This window comes from Lactuca virosa, chromosome 7 (genome assembly GCF_052849685.1).
Source record: "Lactuca virosa cultivar CGN04683 chromosome 7, Lactuca_virosa_CGN04683_v6, whole genome shotgun sequence".
NCBI lineage: Eukaryota > Viridiplantae > Streptophyta > Magnoliopsida > Asterales > Asteraceae > Lactuca > Lactuca virosa.
Genome location: NC_136432.1, coordinates 132707562 through 132714531, shown reverse-complemented (window position 1 = coordinate 132714531; position 6970 = coordinate 132707562). Strand labels below are relative to the sequence as shown.

The 6970-nt window shown below is 33.3% G+C and overlaps 1 long non-coding RNA gene across 5 annotated transcripts; it reads right to left on the bottom strand.

Annotated features, from left to right (window-relative positions):
- Window positions 1–4212: 4212 nt before the first annotated feature.
- LOC145127487 (uncharacterized) lies at window positions 4213–6718 on the bottom strand. Of its 5 annotated transcripts, none has more exons than XR_013716442.1 (4): window positions 6513–6717; window positions 6137–6290; window positions 5725–5912; window positions 4213–4684 (listed from the first exon to the last, which is right to left on the bottom strand). It is a non-coding gene; the product is annotated as an uncharacterized LOC145127487 (long non-coding RNA). The 5 variants fall into 5 exon arrangements; XR_013716443.1 differs by having other exon boundaries at window positions 6050–6328; window positions 6563–6711; XR_013716445.1 differs by having other exon boundaries at window positions 4213–4641; window positions 6050–6328; window positions 6563–6711.
- Between the last annotated feature and the right edge of the window lie 252 nt (window positions 6719–6970).

Genomic DNA, 6970 nt, shown 5'->3' with positions numbered 1-6970 from the left:
GATAGAGCTTTGAGTATAGGAGTAATCTAGGAAGAGATACCTAGATGAGCGTTGGAGGACTACGGAAAGAGTAGTTAGATACCCGCGTGAGGTAGAGTTGCTTGAGTTCGGTGATACCTTCTGAGTGTGAGTAGAGCAAGTGAATATGACGATATTCAGAAGGTAGATGGCTGGCGTCATAAGGAGTTCTTCAGCAGCTGATGGTGGAGAAGTGTGAGAATCTAGGAAGAGCCTAGGGGAGGGTGACCCTAGTCAGATGAGTACGCTGACAGAGTAGAGCATTTCGCAGAGGAGCGAACACGCGTGACGGGATTGGTGATCGAGAAGGTTGATCAGCTACTTAGGAACTCAGGGTTGGTCCGTGTAGAAAGTATGGGTAGATGTGGTAGGTAGTATGGGCCCGTACTACTGAAAACAGAGGACCCATACTCGATACAGGGAGCATTCCAGAGGTTTTAAGTAGCAGATCGAGAGGTGATGTCATGGTTCGAGTACCATGATTTGAGGCGAATTGAGAAGAGAGAACATGGTTCGAGTACCATGATTCGTAGCGGATTGAGAAAAGAGAACATGGTTCGAGTACCATGCTTCGTGCTTACCGTGTTATGTGTTATGTGTTTCAGGTTGTTCTCAGGATCGCGGGAAGGCACCGGCTTGATTGTACACACCAGTGAAAGAGTTACGTCTTTGAGGATCCTGGATTTTAACCGAGCAATTATGGAATTGTGAATTGTAAACTTAATAAATGAGATTTTTGTGAAATACATTATGAGAATTATATGATTGAAAATGAAAATTTTGTTTTTAAAATTTACGTCATTACAAGATAATTGGTATCTTTTAATATCCCATTAAATATGGGATGTCAAAGTCAAAATCTGTAGAAAAAAACCTACAAGTTCCGTCTTCCTCCTTCTTCTTCCCTACGGCTACAATGTCATATTACTCCACCACCGCCGCCACCCTCCTTCTTCTCTATGGCTGCCACACCATCTTCTTTTTTCCCCAGAACAATAAGCCCTCCAATTTCTTCTATTACTTCATTCTGCAAACCATTTGTAACCCCCACACAAACCATCTTCCCCCTGATTTGATTCTCCTTCTTCATCAGGAACGAATAGAAATAGAAACACAAATTCTCTTTATTTCATATTCGATTAAAGAAAGGCTTTTGTGTTTAACGATTATCACACCCTTCTTCCTTCTTCATCAGGAACCTCTAATTTGGTGAGTAATTGTTAATCTTTCTTCTACTTGATTTCTAACCCGAAACACAACTTTAGGGATGAAGGAAAAAAGAAACCAGACTATGGGGATAATTTCTAACCCTATAGTCTGGTTGGAACTTTTTTTTTGTTTATGCTTTTAGTTTTCTCTCTAACAAGAAATTTGAAGGCTTTTATTCCAACAAGATATTCGAAAAATTAAAAGTATAATTTTTATGTACAGAGCAGTTGTCTTGATTGGATAATTACCACAAAATTTTGATTATGGGTGTATCTGACAACAATTCTGCATGAATGGAAGATCAAGTTCAAATTCTGTCAGAATGGAATCTCGATTTTATGGCATAAAATCTCAAATTACTTGTTACTATTTGAAGGTATACACTCTTTTATTGGAAATTTAGTCACATTCATGTATTTATTAATTACATATGTTGTATGTTTCATCAAATAGAGTATAAAGATCTGAGCATCCGATTTTTCCCGCCAATTTTTTTGATAAAATGCTTGAATCAAATATTTCAGCCAATTTTTTTTTTGTAATCTTTGAACTATCATATCTCTCTCATACTAGCTTGAAATGATTTGAAATTTTTTTTCTGCATGTTCTCCTTTGTGTTAGCTACAAGTTTGGTTCTGAAGTCATTTTAATTGGATTAAGATTGGCTGAGTTATAGTCCTTCGAACATTGGATGTTACATCTATATTTTTAGCACTTTTACTTTGTTTAGAAAATTTTTGTGATGTGAAAAAAGAAGAAAACATGGAGAACGAGAGTATTTTAGCAGAATGTATAAAGTGTTTCTTAAAAATAATATTCTTTCAGAATGGATTAGTGTTTTTGTTAGATTTTGATCTTAGTTTTAATCTTTAAGAATAAATGTAATTCTTAAACCATTATTAATCATTTTTTTTTTTCAGAATGAATGTAATAATTGTTTAGTCTTATTCTTTACAAATTAATGTAATTAATGATTCTTAAAAAAATAAAATCCATATTTTTTAGAAAATGTTATTCTTGATAATATGTTGTATACTTCTTTAAGCATGTTAATTATAAAAAATATATTGAATGATACATATTCTGCAAGAATAAAATCGAAAATATATTTACTAGTTTATGTTTGACTCTTTGTCATTCTGACAGAATAAAATCGGTTAGTATTAGAAATTATAATATAATTAAATTTGAATTAATTTAAAAAATTCAGATTTAAAAAAGGAAATTAATTATCCCTTAAAATCCGGAAATTTTCTTTTTTAATGTAGGTTAATTGACCAAAACACCCTTCTACTGAAATTTGTATGATTATATGGTACATATTACCCTATTCTAATATCGTAGACCCTCAGATCATGATCATTGATTTTATTCATCTATTGGTCTAGAATTGTGTTTACGGGTACACAAATAGATGTAAGAAACAAAATAACCTAGCCCTATATATATATATATATATATATATATATATAGAGAGAGAGAGAGAGAGAGAAAGAGAGAGAGAGAGAGAGAGAGAGGGGGGGAGATATATATATATATATATATATATATATATATATATATATATATATATATATATATATATATATATAGGTTCATGTATTCTAACTAAGTATTGTGTGGATGTATGAATGATTGTGCACCAATTAATTTTTAAGAAATATTAAATAATTAATAAACTATTTAAAGGGTATAATAGTAATCTTGAACCTATTTAATTTTAGTAAATATTAAAAACATTTAATATCCCTTTTAATTAGGGAATTTAGTTTAAAACCCTAAGACACATCTTGCATCTACACAATATCCGCCTCATCCCTCTAATCCAGTGATCAAACGATCGACCTTGCCACCACTCCCCCACCAGCAGCAGGTCACCGTCTCATCCATTTCAATCGGCGCCCTACACTTCGCATCTAAGCCCCAAATTTATTGGCCGACAACAAAACGTCAATTACCGTTGTCATCGACGGTCCTCCACCACTTGTCGCCAACACTCCACGGCTGCTACTTTTTCTTTCACAACCAATTTTGCCTCCAACCCTGCACAATTGCTGCTTCTTCCATTACATGGGAGCGTAAATGGTGGTGATTTCAGGAGCATAAACTTCTTTACCCAAATGCTCAAAGTAGATAATCTCTAATTCTTATCATATCCAAATTATTGTTAATGGGAGGAAGAGTTATTCTTTGAGGGATTGCTTATCTAACATTTGTGTTAGTAGTTAGATGAAAATAAGTGCTAGTTAAGGTTGCCTTTGTTTTTAACCCGTTTACCACGTAGCAGCACGACTTTTGTAATATTTTTGTTGTAAATTGTTGCGTCAGTTATAGATTTTTGTTTTACTTCTGTAAGAATCAAGTCAAAGGGTAAATAGAATGAAGATTCAGTTCTTGGTGAGTCACCTTGTGGTTTGATTTTGGCTTCAATTATTGGGAGTTGGGACTTAAGATTCAGGTACCACTGTCTGAAATTGATTTAAATTGGTTTAACACAATTTCTAACTAGAACTTAAGGTCACAATGCTTGTGGCTCGTGTATAGTTATATTAGAAACTCATGATTTTATAGTTCTTTCTGCATTGTGGTCTCCCTATTGTGTTAAATACTTTTTGAAGTATTTCAACATAAAAACAAGTCTTTGCAATGACTTTTATACAAGATGGCTCCTTCATAAAGCCTTGTCCCCTTACAGGAGTAGTTTGTTCACTAGAGCTATGCACTTTTCCCCATGGGTTTCATTTATTTCTTGATTAAAGATATACACGGATACTTAACCGACTCCAATGAGGAATATGTACTTGCAGGGACTCGGGCCTTATTCCAATAGCATCAAGAAAGCAGAGAAGGATGTGAAAGAAATGTCCAAAAGGATCAATGATCTATGTGGTATGTTTATTATAGGTCATTTCTGATACAACTGAGCTTTATATCAAATTTAGACTGAGATGATGTCGATGTACCCTTTTATGAATGCAAAGAGTATTAATCAAGGAAATGACATAAATGCCCTTGCATTTCATTCATTTATTTAGCTGTAAATACCAACGACTTGTTTGCATTTTTACAAACACCTGGTGTACATTGAGTTTGTGGTATTGTCCTAATACAAAATACCTAAAAAGATAATCCTTTTTCAATTGCTAATTTTATAAGAATCATTCGTCTTTGGATAAAACTAATCAACAGTTTCCTCCAAGGCTTCAATTTTTTTTATCAAGATGTAGATTATGAGTTGTTATTAAGCCCCATCATAATCTTTTAACAAAGAAAAAACAGTTGAAACTACCCCAAAACAGAAATCATGATATTGCAGAGAACAAAGAAGGTTGAAGGTGGTTATAAACTCTACTTCTGAATCTCTCTTATCTACTTGGCATTGGATTTCTACTTGTACCCAAATCCAACCTGAAACTGTATTATATCCTTTCTATGTGTTAGTTGATGTGAGTTGGCACTGCATGAAACGAATAACAGTTTGTTAATATTCTAGATATTTTTTTGTTAATATTCTAGATATTTTTTTGTTTCAGACTGTGATAAAGCAATTCAGTGTTTGGATTAGTGTGGGAAGCTGAGACCGAAAATTACATATTCTGCAAGGGTGCATTTCTGCATTTCTGTCAGCAATTCTGCCGGAATGGAATCTCGAATTCCAAATCCGTCAAGAACTATTCGTCGTTATATTGTGATAGAATAATTTACAATAGAATGATAGGAGTATATGTAAAAATATATTCCGCTAGAATATTCAGGTGGAATAATAATATACATGTTTTTGTTTGTTATTAGTGAGTATTTCATTGTCATAAAATATTATATAAAGTTTTTATTTTTTAAGAAGGTAATGAAATATTTAAGTTGTGTCCAAAAATTTGTTATTAGTCAGTATTGACATTCTCATAGAATGTTATGCATAACAGAAATATGTATCCTGACATTCCTAGAGAATATGATTATAACAAAATGTCATTCCGACAGAATAAAATCGGGTTTAATTAAAAATTAAAAATTATGTTATGGTTAAAATTGAATTAATTAAAAAAATCAGAATTTTAAAATCAAGAAAAATAATTATCCCTAAAAATATGGAATTTTCCTTTTTTAAATTGATCTTAATTGTCTAAAATACCCTTATAATCAAAAAATACCATGTAGTTTCACTATAAGGGTATTTTAGACAATTGAGATCATATTAAAAAAGGAAAATTCCATAAGTTTTATAAGGATATATATATATATATATGTAATTTAAAGTTTTACAGTGATATTAGCATAATTATGAAAGTTTACGATGATATAAACAAATTTTCTCTTAAATAAAAAACTCCAACGGGGAGCTGGAAAAACAAACAAGAGATTATAAAAGAAAACAGAAAGCAAACAAAGCCTATGCAAGACAGCAAGAAACCAAACTAAGCAAAAGAACAGATAAATTCACAGCAGAATCACACAAGAAGCAATGGCAAAACCATCCACCGCAACCAAAAAACTCACCAACAGCTAGAAGAAAGCAAGAGCAAACCATGAGATGCATCCCATGAACTAAGAAGTAGTGTCTGTGAAGATTAACAATAACCACCCTCAACAACACACAAGGGCAAAACCGTCCATCAGGTCAAAAAAGATCACCTCCCTATGCTCCCTATGCCTCGTTGCCTCTGAAGATCTTCCTTTCTGTTATTCTGTAAAATTGTTCACATTAAAGAATCATAAAAAAGCAGTTTTAACATATAAAATAAAACCAAGCAAAACTAAAATATCAAACCAGCAAACAAAAATTAAAAAATAATTCATCTCCATTAAAAACGTCAAAACTAACATTCTAATTTTCCTTCGAATCCTCTCAACCTAACAATGACATTTTCCAAGTTCTGGGTGATTTTAAAGTCTGTGTGGAATGCAAAACCTAATTCTTGCTTCGGCCACTTCTTGGGATGCAGGTATGCAACCACAAACTCTTCTTGGCCAACAATTGCTTTCAACTTTATCACCTTCTTTATTTTTTCGTCTGTTTTTTGAAGAAGAGCCTCAGTAAAAGCAACAAATTCGCCTTCGCCAACCTTAAAATCAAATGGTTGAAGGCCTTTAACCTCAATTTCTGAAAACATAAACAAAAAAAGCATTGCGACGGGAACACACACACACAAAAAAAAAACGATGAAAATCATTAAGGTAAATGAAAGTTAAGATTTGTGTTATCAAAGGCAAAAAAGCCGAAATTTCCATGAAAAAAAAAAGCCTGACGACATAAATGAAAAGGATATCGAAAAAAAAACACTAACCGCATCAAGGAAAAGGAAGACAGAAATAGGATGTAGAGAAGATTTGTTACCAAAAAACCTGCGACTTGGAGGCTCCATTACTGGGAGCAAGAGAGCGGCCGAGAGAACTTGAGAGAAAGCGAGCAGAGCAAGAGCGGAGAGAGAATCGAGAAATTCTAAAATCTTTTATTCTGATCTAAACCTAAACCTAAGCCCTGCCCAATTTTTCTATAAAAATACAATTTATTTCTCATCAAATTTAAAGTTTCAAGCATGGTCGTCAAAATTGCGATTCTGTGGGCACAGTATGAAAGATCTTTTAGATGTACATATCCCTCCGGGAGGGCGATTGGGACGTGGGCATAAGGGCCTTTATGACACAATTAATAATTCGCTTCATTTTCAATTAGGCCTTGCTCTAGCTTCTTTAGGGGTTATTACTTCTTTGGTAGCTCAACACATGTACTCTTTACCCGCTT